Source organism: Pongo abelii, chromosome 22, assembly GCF_028885655.2.
Source record: "Pongo abelii isolate AG06213 chromosome 22, NHGRI_mPonAbe1-v2.0_pri, whole genome shotgun sequence".
Lineage (NCBI taxonomy): Eukaryota > Metazoa > Chordata > Mammalia > Primates > Hominidae > Pongo > Pongo abelii.
Window position 1 is genome coordinate 36,328,380 of NC_072007.2, and position 13,985 is coordinate 36,342,364.

A 13,985-nucleotide genomic window follows, 5' to 3' on the forward strand; every position below is an offset into this window, starting at 1 on the left:
ACAACCCAGACCACTACAACTCTAATTGGAATGAGGACCAGCCTTACAAACATTCTTTTCTGATAAGCAATTGCAGACCTTAAGCCAGTTTCAGCCAGTTTATTAGAGGCTATGCACAAACTGTCTTTGGGTCCTGTAGTTCACCTTTTGATGTAAAGAGCCAAATTTTACCTCATTTTAACACTAAAACCCTGCCCCAAAGTGTACATGGGATGTCACATATATATTTACCCATTGCACATGCACTCAGCTCCCCTCATAAATATGTATATATTTTCCTCCAAACCTGCTGAATATGTATGACTCCACTGTGTGACACGGACACTGTGAGGCATGAAACCCAACTGTCCTTCCCCTCTTTTGAAGAGAGAGCACATTCAGCATACACGGAAGACTATGTCTTCCGGGTTTGCAAACTGATATTGCCACTAAAGCTCTCCTTTCTATTATTTAGCCATCATGATGGTCTTTTGGATGATAAATTCACAAAAGCACCATAATCATTCAATATACAACTTTGTCCCTGAGCAAACACCCAACTTTATCCCTTAAATAACATTTTTGTCCCATGTGTAATTTATTCAGTTAAAGTAAATATAACTATTAGAAATGAAAATGTTCAGTATTGGTGGATCAATAAAAAATTTTTATATTCTCACTTTGGGTGGGAATTAAAAAAAACTGGTTCATTTGCTTCCATTAAGGAGCTAATGTTTATATGAGAAAAATATCTGGGCAAGAAAAAGAAAAGGCACAGTGAAAAAAAGTACATCAGTAAATACAATTTAGTATAAAGTATTTGTGCTCATATATGTGAATTCATCAGAAGAAAATTAAGGATCAGGCCTGGTGGCTTGTGCCTATAATCCCAGCATTTTGGGAGGCCAAGGCAAGAGGATCACTTGAGCCTAGGAGTTCAAGACCAGTTTGGGCACAAAGTGAGACCCTGTTTCTACAAAAAATAAAATATATTTTTTAAAATTTAAAAATTTTGGCCAGGCACGATGGCTCACACCTGTATTCTCAGCACTTTGGGAGGTCGAGGTGGGTGGGTTACTTGAGGTCAGGCGTGGTGGTGGGCACCTGTAATCCCAGCAACTCAGGAGGCTGAGGCAGGAGAATTGCTTGAACCTGGGAAGTGGAGGTTGCAGTGAGCCAAGATTGCATCACTGCACTCCAGCCTGGGCGACAGAGCAAGATTCCATCCAAAAAATAAAAATAAAATAAATTAAAAAAATTTAAAAATTTAAAAAAGAAAATGAGAGTTACAGACCTGTAGCGTTGGAAGGGTGAATAAGGGACCTTCAGAGGAGGTTTTTTGTTTTTGTTTTTTTTCAGGGTATTTGATAACAACCATTAAGAAAGAAGAAAAGGAGGATGTTTGAAGGAGAAACCATGTAAATGCATCAAGAGTGTTCATGATGGGGGTGGTAAGTGGGAGTTAGCTATAGGAAGAGGTTTTTTTTTTTTTTTGAGACTGAGTCTCGCTCTGTCACCCAGGCTGGAGTGCGGTGGTTTGATCTCAGCTCACTGCAACCTCCGCCCCCTGGATTCAAGTGATTCTCCTGCCTCAGCCTCCCGAGTAGCTGGGATTACAGGCACGCACCCCCACGTCCGGCTAATTTTTGTATTTTTTAGTAGAGACAGGGCTTCACCATGTTGGCCAGGCTGGTCTTGAACTCTTGACCTCAAGTGATCTGCCTGCCTCAGCTGCCTAAAGTGTTGGAATTACAGGCATAAGCCAGCACGCCCGGCCAGGAAGGGTCTTAATGTTAGAAGAGCTGAGGAATTTAGGTCAGATGGAATAGGCAGCAGTGGGCAACTACTCACTACAGATTTCCCAATCACGATCTGACATTTTAACGTTTCTAGAGGCTTGTCCACGGGGAATGTATACGGAGATTCAGAGGATGAAAAAGTTGAGATTGGGAAGAAAAGAGAGAAGAATGTGCCAGAGTTTCCAGGAATGACCATAGATAGGGTCTGTGAAAAGTTTGTGAAAAAATCACACAAGGACACCTTATTACTAATAAGGATGCCTAAGGATTACAGTGTGTCAAGCTGAGGACGTATACAGATGGGATCTCTGAATACTCGTGAGTTGTATTGAGTTAACATTGCATGTCACAAATGAAGAGGTGAAAGAGTAAGGGGAAGAGAAGGGAGGGTTTGTACCCAGTTCTGTCTTACCTGGACACCTTTAGTGACAATGCTGAACTGCAAAGGAGAAAAAGTGATTTGAAAACTTTTTTTTTTTTTTTTTTTGAGACAGTCTCAGTCTCGCTGTCTTGCCCAGGCTGGAGTGCAGTGGTGTGATCTTGGCTCACTGCAAGCTCCGCCTCAAGAACTCAAGCTATCCTCCTGCCTCAGCCTCCTGAGTAGGAGTGGGATTGCAGGCACACATACGCCTCGCTAATTTTTTTTTTTTTTTTTTTTTTTTTTGTATTTTGTAGTTTTAGTAGAGATAGGGGTTTCACCATGTTGCCTAGTCTGGTCTTGAACTCCTGGCCTCAAGTGATCCACTCGCCTCAGCCTCCCAAAGTGCTGAGATTGCAGGCATGAGCCACTGCACCCGGCCTGAAACCTTTTTTTTTTAAATGAGGGAAATAATAAATTTAATGTTCATTTTGTATGTAGAAATCAGAAGTACATGCAATAGGAATTAACTTGAATATGATGTATAAAGTTTGAAGAAAAGGTGAGTGATAGATGAACATTGGTGATGTAACTCCAGAAGTTGTCTGTCATAACCGATGACTTATCCCCATCATATGTGCTGAAGACTACTCAGATGAAGTTAACAACCTGATATTACAAAATAAGCATATATGTTTTCCGTTTATAGGAACCTAATAGTCATTTGGAGACTTACTTAGTACTTGGGGTGTGAGCTATAGATAGCCCTGTGTATCAGGGTTTTCCAAACAAACAGAACCAATGGGATATATATAGATATATAAAGACACTTCTTATAGGAATTGGCTCAGGAGATTATAAAGGCCAAGAAGTCCCAACATGTGCCCCCTGCGAGCCGAAGAACCAGGAAAGCCAGTGTAATCTTGCATTTGAGGCTGAAGGGCTGAAGAGTGGCTGCTGGCATTGAAGGCTCAAGAACCTGGAGCTCTGAAGTCAAGGGCAGGAGCAGATGATGGATGTCCCAGCTTCAGAAGAGAGAGCAAATTTGCCTTCCTCCACCTCTTTTATGATTCCTATGCTCAGTTAATTGAATGATGCCCACTCACATTAGTGAGGATGGGTTCTTGATACCCAGTCTATTGATTCAAATGCTAATCTCTTCCAGAAATACTCACACAGACTCACCCAGAAATAATATTTTACCAGCTATCTGGACATCCCTTAACCCAGGATGGGCTAAGAGACAAGTGGACACATAAAGTTAACCACCATACCCTGTAAATATGGTATGAGAAGGGATCGAGTCATATTTCTTATCAAGATTATTTCCCAATGCATAGATGCCTTGGAATAATACTTCTTATAAAATAATGAATAACATTTTCTAGCACAAGTTCCAAACGTGTACCATGGAACCCTAGCTTGGTCGTATGTTGCTCGGTGTTGCATGCATACCCGAAAAATTCTGTAATCAAGTAACTTTGAGAAATAAGAGGTTAAATAAAATTATAAAATATCTTCACTTTAAAATGCGTACAATTCTTTAAGATGATAATCTACATTTTGAATTTTAAAGAGGGTAGGTAGCTTCAGTATGTAGCATCGCTCCCTCTCCCTTTTTTTTTTTTTTTTTTTTTTGAGACATAGTCCCTCTCTGTTCCCCAGGCATGATCTCTGCTCACTGCAACCTCTGCTTCCAGGGTTCAAGTGATTCTCATGCCTCAGCCTCCTGAGTGGCTGGGATTACAGGTGTGTGCCACTGTACCCGCCTAGTATTTTTTTGTATTTTTAGTAGAGATGGGGTTGGCCAGGCTGGTCTTGAACTCCTGACCTCAAGTGATCCGCCCACCTCAGCCTCCCAAAATGCTGGGATTACATGCACACACGACCACACCTAGCTAATTTTTGTATTTTAGAAGAGACTGGTTTTCACCATGTTGATTGATCTCGAACTCCTGGCCTCAAGTGATCCACCCGCCTGGGTCTCCCAAATTGCTGGGATTACAGGCATGAGCCACTGTGCCTACCTGGCCCCTCTCCCCGTTCTTTGTTTTTGTTTGCTGCACCGACTCCTAGTGTTGCACAAAGCATGTTTTAGGGAACGTGGTTTGGAAGCATTCGAATCAAACCCTTGGATTTTTTTAGACCCTTATAGAAGTGAAGGTTTATAGTGTACATTTTTGTCAAAGCAGATGGGTTCTTTTCACTGAAAGTTGTTTTCACACATGACCTTGAAAATAAATTAATAAAAAAAGGTAGAAATATTAGGCTGACAGACATTTTAAAGTAGGGCATAAGATGCCATAAAAAGCCTTTTGAAAGTTTAAAATAGGAGTTAAAGTGTATGTTATATGGAAGATACCAGATTAGAGTCTGAATATTTATTATATAAATGTGCAAGTATATGATCAGCTTCTTCGCAGTTTGGGGGAGAAATGGGACGGCATTCAATTCACATTTGAGACTGCTTCTCTTTAAATTTTCATAAGTGAAAAGGAAGAAGGATCACTAAGTTTACAAAGACAAGTCTCGGAATAAGACTTTCGTTCACTGTATTGCCTTTAATCGTCTGGTGGGAGGGCCTCAAGAAGTGGCCAGGGCCCTATGAAGATTGGTGAAGAGTTTCAAGGAGGAGAATTGAAGGAGACAGCTATGGGATTAATTTTGAGAGATGCCTTTGCTGAGATGTCTCATAAAGTATACATGGAGAGCAAGGGCACAAGGAGACAGAGAACTCTCTCGGCCAAACGATAAATCAGAATTTCCATAGTTTTTCTCTGTTAGTCCTTATTGAAAAATTCATCTACTGCTAATGGTGTCAAGTAGCCCTGCCAGCCCTCATTATTGTACCAAAAAGCAAAACAAGGAAAAGGTTTAGGGAGCTAGGTCTAAAAGGAAAATCATTTCTGTTTCCTAACAATCAGTGAAAACAGATTCTGTTATCTAAATCTTGCAGAACCAAGGGTCCTAATACCCACTTTATTCTGGTGAGTTTGTCAGTTGATAAAACATACTAACAGGCCAGGTTCTTTTCTCAGATGAACAGTAAAATAACATGGTTATAAACAGAAAAAAAATGGTGAAAACACAAATCTTGGTGTATTAGGCCATTCTTGCATTGCCAAAAAGAAATATCTGAGACTAGGTAATTTATAAAGAAAAGAGGTCGGGTGCGATAGCTCATGCCTGTAATCCCAGCACTTTGGGAAGCTGAAGTGGATGGATAACCTTAGGTCTGGAGTTCGAGACCAGCCTGGCCAACATGGTAAAACCTCATCTCTACTAAAAATACAAAAATTAGCTGGGTGTGGTGGCACGCACCTGTAATCCTAGCTACTCAGGAGGCTGAGGCAGGAGAATCACTTGAGCCTGGGAGCAGAGATAGTACCACTGCACTCCAGCCTGGGCCACAGGATGAGACTCCATCTCAAAAAAAAAGAGACAGAGATTTAATCAGCTTATGATTCTGCAGGCTTTGCAGGAAGCCTGATGCTGGCATCTGCTTGGCTTCTGGTGAGGCCTCAGGAAGCTTACAGTCATGATGGAAGGTGAAGGGGGAGTAGGGATGTCACATGACCAGAGCAAGAACAAGAGACAGCATGGTACCACACACCTTTAAACAGCCAGATCTCATGAGAAGTCACTCATCACAAGGACAGCAACAAACAGATGGTGCTAAACCATTCATGAGAAACCCACCCCCATGATCCAATCACCCTCCTACCAGGTCTTGCCTCCAATACTGGGAATTACAATTCAACATGAGATTTGGGTGGGGATAAATATACAAACTATATCATTCTGCCCCAGCCCCTCTCAAATCTCATGTCCCTCTCTCATTTCAAAATACAATCATGGCTTCCCAACAGTCCCCAAAAGTCTTGACTTGTTCCAGCATTAACTCAAAAGTCCAAAGTCCAAATTCCAAGTCCAAAGTCTCATCTGAGACTCATCTCTTTCCATCTATGAGCCTGTAAAATCAAAACAAGTTATTTACTTCCAAGATATAACGAGAGTACCAGCATTGGGTAAACATTCCCATTCCAAAAGGGAGAAATCAGCCAAAAGAAAGGGGCTATAGTCCTCATGCAATTTCAAAACCCAGCAGGGCAGTCATTAAACCTTAAAGCTCCAAAATAATTTCCTTTGACTCCACGTCCCACATCCAGGGCATGCTGGAGCAAGGGGTGGGCTCCCAAGGCTATGGGCAGCTCTGCCTCTGTGGCTTTGCAGCTGGATACGGCCCTCATGGCTGCTCTCACAGGTTGTTGAGTGCCGTGACTTTTCTAGGCACAAGATGTAAGCTGCTGGTAGATCTGCCATTCTCAGGCCTAAAAGGCAGGGGCCCCCTTCTCACAGCTCTGCTAGGCCATGCCCCATTGGGGACTCTGTGTGGGGTCTCCAACTTCACACTTCCCCTTGTCACTGCCCTAGTAGAGTTTATCTTTGGAGGCTCTGCACCTGCAACAGGTTTCTGCCTGGGCACCCAGGCTTTCTTGTACAGCCTCTGAAATCTAGGTTGAGGCTGCCAAGCATTCTTCAATCTTATATTCTGTGCACCTACATACATAACACTGTGTGGAAACCTCCAAGTCTTATGGCTTGCATTCTCCAAAGTGGCAGCCCAAACTGTACCTGGGTCCCTTTGAACCGCAGCTGGAGCTGGAGTGGCTGGGATATGGAGAGCAGTGTTCCAAGGCTGTGCAGGGCAGTGGGGCCTTGGGCCTAGCCCACAAAACCATTCTTTCTTCCTAGGCCTCTGGGTCTGTGATGGAAAAGGCTGTTGCAAAGGTCTCTTAAATACCTTCAAGGGGATTTTCCCCATTTTCTTGGATATTACCATCTGGATTCTTTTTAGTTATGCAAATATCTCTAGCAAGTGGTTTGCTCTGCAACCTGCTTGGATTCTTCCCATGAAAATGGGCTTAGCTTTTCGACCACATGGCCAGGCTGCAAATTTTCCAAACTCATATGCTGTCCTTCCCTTTTACATATGAGTTCCAGCTTTAAGTCACTTCTTTGCTCCTATATCTGAGTTGGGCTGCTAGAAGCAGCCAGGTTAATTCCTAAATGCTTTACTGCTTAGAAATTTCTTCTGCCAGATACCCTAGGTCATCACTCACAAGTTCAAACTTCCACACATTCCTGGGGCATGAAGAGAATGCAGCCAAGTTCTTTGCTAATGCATAGCACATGTGATCTTTGCTCCAGTTCCCAATAAGTCTCATTTCCATCTGAGACCTTGGCAGTCCTGGACTTCACTATTTATATTTCTGTCAGCATTTTGGTGACAACCATTTAACCAGTCTCTAAGAAATTCCAAACTTTCCCTCATCTTCCTGTCTTCTGAGCTGTCCAAATTCTTCCAACCTCTGCCCAGTTCCAAAGTTACTTCCATATTTTCAGATATCTTTATATCAATGCCCCCATTTCTCAGTACTAATTTTCTGTGTTACGTCATTCTTGCATTGCTGTGAAGAAATACCTGAGATGGGTAATTTGTAAAGAAAAGAGTACTATTTCCCTCACACTTCTGCAGGCTTTACATGAAGCACAGTGCTGGCATCTGCTTGACTTCTGGTGAAGCTTCAGTGAGCTTTCAATCATGGTGGAATGCAAAGGGGAAGCACACACATCACCTGGTGAAAGCATGTGATGAGCAAGAGAGAGAGAGAGTGGTTGAGGGTGTTGCCACATACTTTTAATAAGACCAGATCTCATGTGAACTCAGAGGGAGATCTCACTTATCACCAAGGGAGTGGCCCAAGCCATTCATGAGGGATCCACCTCCATGATTCAAACACCTCCCGCCAGACCCCACCTCTAACACTGGGATTATACGTCAACATGAGATTTAGACAGGGGCAAATATCCAAACTATACCACCTGGTTTTCAGGTCATTCTAGAGCACTAGCATCTACCCTGGCTTAAATCCTGAAAAATATCAAATTTATGCGTTTTTGACCGACATAAGAAAACAGGTCAAAGATTTGCTTAGTCGATTGTACCATTTCTGCCTTAACTACTTGGGAGCTACTGGGAATTTTCTATTTTTAAAATCAGGTTGTATCAAGATTGTTTGGTGTTTTTCTTTTTTCTTTTTTTTTTTTTTTGAGACAGAGTCTTGCTCTGTTGCCCAGGCTGGAGAGCAGTGATGTGATCTCCGCTGGCTGCAAGCTCCGCCTCCCAGGTTCACGCCATTCTCCTGAGTGCCTCAGCCTCCCAAGTAGCTGGGACTACAGGCATCCACCACCACGCCTGGCTAATTTTTTGTATTTTTAGTAGAGACAGGGTTTCACTGTGTTAGCCAGGATGGTCTCAATCTCCTGACCTCGTGATCCACCCATCTCAGCCTCCCAAAGTGCTGTGATTACAGGCGTGAGCCACCACACCTGGCCCTGTTTGGTGCTTTTCGACCAAAATCTCTAAACAACTCCAAAAGCCTTAAACAGACTATAGCTAGAAAAAGGCAGACAAAGATATTAGAAACCAAGCTTAAGTAACTCAAGTCTTTAATGCTGTCTCACTAGTTTCAGTAATTCAACACCTAGGAAACATCCACAGAAGACATTTTATCAATCAAAACAAAGAAGCTCGGGCAAGCACAGTGATGTGTGCTCACTCATAGATAGACTTGTTTTTGAAATTAGTCTTCAGTGATATTCATTCAGTGTAAGATTTAGTCTCCATAAACCGAAACACAGCACAACTTGAAGCTTTACTGGATTCTTGGGAGTGAGAAGGAGTTCTGTAACGTGTCTGTGATTAAGCAGTAGTTTCATCCTGATTTTTCAAGCTCAGAGCTCTCTACCCTTTCACATGCTTGAAGACAAGATGTTGGACAACTGGCCCAGAGGATGTTTTCCTCTCATTTCTGTAATCTTCTGGTAAGGAAGGAAGGATGTGACTTAACATGATTCTCCTTCAATCTGAACATGCCAGTGTACCTTCTTTCCCATCCCACTCCATATGTACTCTGTGTCTGTTTTGTTGTTGTTGTTTGTTTTTTGAGACAGAGTCTCACTCTGTTGCCCAGGCTGGAGTGCAGTAGCATAATCATGGCTCACTGCAGCCTCAACCTCCAGGGCTCAAGTAGTCCTCTCACCTCAGTCTCTTGAGTAGCTGGGACTACAGTTGGGTACCACCATGCCCAGCTAATTTCTTCAAATTTTTCATAGAGATGGGGTCTCACTATGTTGCCCAGGCTGATCTCAAACTCCTGGGCTCAAGCCTCCCAAAGTTCAGCATTGCAGGAGTGAGCCACTGTGTCTGGCCTCCGTGACTGTCTGAAGTCTCTCTTTCACAACTCTCTTACAGCTCCTGTTAGTTGAGGAAAAAAATCTGGAATTATAGTGTTTACAACTGAAAGGGATGAAGTAGTCATTTAGGCCAAGTCTTTAATTTGATGAGGACTTACTGGAGAGCCAGATAAATGAAGTCCCTTGCATATGGTCATATGAATATTTATTGGCAAAGCTTGGCCTTTGTCCTCCTGACTTCCTGATCTCATTTCATCTTGTGGTGCTTCAAGGATCTGGCTACCTTGCTAGACCTGAGTCATAAAAGCAATGGGGTGCTAAGACCAGCCATACTATAGGAAGTGGTGACAGTTTCCTCATTGAAAGTTGGGTTGTCTTTCTAGAATCTTAGAGTTGGAACTCAACTCAGAAATCACCTGTTTGATCCTCCCACGAAGGCAGGTGTCTCTCTTGCAATATTCTTGAGACAATCATCTGGCTTCTGTCTCCTTATTTTCTGTTATTGGGGGCCAGCTTCAGGAAATAAACATTTCACTAGAATTTTTATGTTGTTACATTTAGCTAAAATTTACCTTCTCTTCACTTCTGTCCTTATAGCCCAACACTGCCCCATGGAGTAACACCAAATGCAAAGACAGACTGTGGTTTCGAACACAGGACACTCCTTTAGAAGTGTTAAAATACTTATCCAGTATTTCCTCAAGCTTCTCTTTTTTTCTCAAAGCTAAATATCTGATGTTTCTAAACTGTGCCTTATAGGTTACAGTTGCTGGATCCCTTGTGATGCTGAACTTTGGATGTATTCCTTTTGGCAAATGACTGTATCCTATTCATCCACTAATTTGACAGATATCTAATAAGTACCTACTAAGTTGAGGGAGATTTAAAAAATACAAGCACGTGAATAAGAAAATATGCAAAGTGGTATATAACAATATAGGCTGTGGAGAAAAATTAAGCAGAGCAAGGGGAGATGGAAAATTTGTATATGGTTAGGAGCTTGGGGCCTTGCTATTCTATTAATACAGTGATCAGGAAAGGCCTCACTGATGTAGTGAGCTTTGAGCAAACAAGTAAAGGAAATGAGGGAGGAAGACTTGCAACTGTTTGGGGAGAGAGGATTTGGGCATACAGAATAGCTCCTGAGGCAGAAATAAGTCTGATGTGTTCGGAGAACAGCAAGGTGGCCCTTGAGGCTCCAGTGGAGGGCGTGAGTGGGAGAGTGGGAGGAAGTGAGGTCAGGGAGGTTGTTATGGGCGGAATGGTGTCTCCCCGGAATTCACATGTTGAAGCCATAAGCCCCAGAACCTCAGCACATGACTGTATTTCGAGATAATGTCTTTAAAGACCTAAAATGAGTTCATTAGGGTGGGCCATAATCCAATATGGCTGGTTTCCTCACAAGAAGAGGAAATTAGGACACAGATGGGCATGGGAGGAAGACCATGTGACGACACAGGGAGAAGAGAGCCATCTATAAGCCAAGCAGAGAAGCCCCCAGAGAAGCCAATCCTGCTGACACCTTCATCTCAGCTTCCAGCCTCCAGAATTGTGAGAAAATAAATTTCCGTTGTTTAAGTCATCCATCCAGTCTGTGGTACTTTATTATGGCTGCCCTAGAAAGCTAACACAGAGGGGAAAAGGGCCAGATAGTACAAGACCTTGAAAACGATTTTAAGTTCTTTGAGCAGAAGGGGAGCCAGTGAGGGTTTCTGAGCAGATGAAGGTGGTGATTTGGCTCGTATTTTAAAAGCATCACTCTAGCTTCTGTACTGAAAGCAGTCTATGGGGAGGCAAGGACAGAAAGAAGAAAACCAGGAGGAGGCTATTGCAGAAATGTACATGAGGGTGGAAGGGGGTGAGGAGAGGGAAGTTTTGGAATATATTCTGAAGTTAGAGCCAAAAGGATTTTCTGATGAACTGAAATTGTGATGTGAGAGAAAGAAAGGAGTCAAAGATGACCCAAGGCTTTTGGCCACAGCAACTTGGAGAATGGAGTTAACATTCATTGAGATAGAAAGAACTGTAGGAGCAGCGGGCTTTTTTTTCCTTCTTCAACTTTTAAGTTCAGGGGTACATGTGCAGGATGTGCAGATTTGTTACATAGGTAAACGTGTGCCATGGTGGTTTGCCGCACAGACCAACCCATCACCTAGGTATTAAGCCCTGCGTCCATTAGCTATTCTTCCTGATGGAGCAGTGGGTTTTAAGGGGGAGGACCAAGAGTTCACTATGGACACATTAAGATTAAGATGCCTACTCATCTTTGAGTTTGAAATGCCAGCTAGGCTGTTGGATGCATGAATTTAGAATTCAGAGGAGTGGTCGGGGTAAAGCTACAGATGGTACTGAGTGAGATCACTTAGGGTGAAATGAGGACAAAAAGAAGGATTTGGAGGCTGGGGATTGTGGCTCATGCCTGTAATCCCAGCACTTAGAGAAGCTGAGGTGAGTGGATCACTTGAGGCCAGGAGTTCAAGACCAGCCTGGCCAACATGGCAAAACCCTGTCTCTACCAAAAATACAAAAATTAGCCAGGTGTGTTGGCAGGCATTGTGATCCCAGCTACTTAAGAAGTTGAGGCATGAAAATGTCTTGAACCTGGGAGGCAGAGGTTGCAGTGAGCTGAGATGGCACTACTGCACTCCTGTCTGGGCCACAGAGTGAGACCCAGTCCCCCTGAGCCCCTCAAAAGTAAAGGATTTGGGACTAAGCCCTAGTGTACTTGGAAATGTTGAGATTGTTAAGATGAGCAGGAACCAGAGAAGCAAGCAGAGGAGGGGCAGCAAGTGGAGTAGGAAGAGAAAGAGGGTGGTTTCCAAGGAGCCAAGTCAAGAATGTGTTTTGTGAGGACAGAATGATTACTGGGTTGATGCTGCAGATACTGTGTGTCAAATAAGGTAAGGACTGCATTGTATTTAGTGATAGAGAGGTCATTGTTGACACTGACAAGAGCCAGTTCAGAATGGTGGGGACAGAAGTATGATCTGAGTGGGCTCAAGAGAGAGTAGGGGAAAGAAATTTGAATCAGCAATGATTAAAATATTCTTTGGGAAGACTTTTGCTGTGAAGGGAGCAAAAAGCTGAAGGTAGCTAAAGGGAAATACCAAGAGAAGGCAATTTTAATATTATTTTTTGAGACGGAGCTCACTCTGTCACCCAGGCTGGAGTGCAGTGGTGGGATCACAGCTCGCTGCAGCCTCAACCTCCTTCACTCAAGTGATCCTTCCACTTCAGCCTTCCAAGTAGCTGGAACTACAGGCACATGCACCATACCCAGCTAATTTTTTTATGAGCTTGAGCCTAGGAGTTCAATACCAGCCTGGGCAACACAGTGAAGCCCCATCTGTACAAAACAATACAAAAATTAGTGCTCGCTTCAGCAGCACCTATACTAAAATTGGAATGATACAGAGAAGTTTAACACAGCCCCTGTGCAAGAATGACACACACATTTGTAAAATATTTCATATATTTGTAGAAGCACATAGGAAAAAAAATACAAAAATTAGCCAGGTGTGGTGGTATGTGCCTGTGGTCCCAGCTACTTGGGAGGCTGAGGCAGGAGAATCACCTGAGCCCAGAAAGTTGAGGCTGCAGTGAGCCGTGATTGCACCACTGCACTCCAGCTTGGGAGTGGAGTATCGCCCAGTTGGTCTTGAACCCCTGGGCTCAAGCAATCTTCCTGCCTCGGCCTCCCAAAGTGCTTGGATTACAGGTATGAGCTGCCGCACCTGGCAAAGAGGCTTTTTTTAATTGAATATGTGACAATATATTTGTACGCAGAGGAGAATGATTCTGTAACAAAGGAAAATGAACAAAGCAGGAGAGGGAACAATTGTTGGAACAATGTCCTAGAGTATAAGAGAGAATGGCACACAGAATATAAGCACAGGAGTTGGTCTTAGATGGGACTAACATCTCTAGCTATATTACCTTATAGACAGCCACATGTAGCTATTTAAATGTAAATTAATTTAAAATGAAGACAATTAAAATTTTTTCTGGCTGGGCTAGGTGGCTCATGCCTGTAATCTCAGCACTTTGGAAGGTCGAGGTGGGTGGATCATGTGATGTCAGGTCGAGACCAGCCTGGCCAACATGGCAAAACCCCATCTGTACTAAAAATACAAAAATTAGCTGGGTGCGGTGGCATGCGCCTGTAGTCCCAGCTACTCGGGAGGCTGAGGCAGGAGAATCGCTTGAACCCGGGAGGTGGAGATTGCAGTGAGCTGAGATCATGCCACTGCAACTCCAGTCTGGAGGACAGAGCAGGACTCCATCTCAAAAAAAGAAAGAAAAAAAAATCAGTTGTGCTAGCCATATTTCAAGTGTTCAATAGCTGCATATGGTTGGCGACTACAGTACTAGACAGCACCAACAAAGAATATTTTGGTCATTACAGGAAGATCTGCTGAGCAGGCCTGAGCTGAGAAATGAGGGAAGGCAGACATATGTATGAGCACCTATGCAGAGAGGTGAGTAGATGTGGTTGGGGGGAGCTTGTGGAAAGTCTTTCCTGATTTCTTCTGTTTCTCACTAAAGACTACTTAGGAGAAGGACCTGGAGCTTTGAGGAAAAGGTGCAGA

At 43.2% G+C, this 13,985-nt stretch overlaps 1 non-coding gene across 1 annotated transcript; it reads left to right on the forward strand.

The window, feature by feature from the left end:
• The first annotated feature begins 12,766 nt into the window (after positions 1 to 12,766).
• LOC112130545 (U6 spliceosomal RNA) lies at positions 12,767 to 12,873 on the forward strand. The gene has a single exon (XR_002912794.1). It is a non-coding gene; the product is annotated as a U6 spliceosomal RNA (small nuclear RNA).
• Positions 12,874 to 13,985: the final 1,112 nt, after the last annotated feature.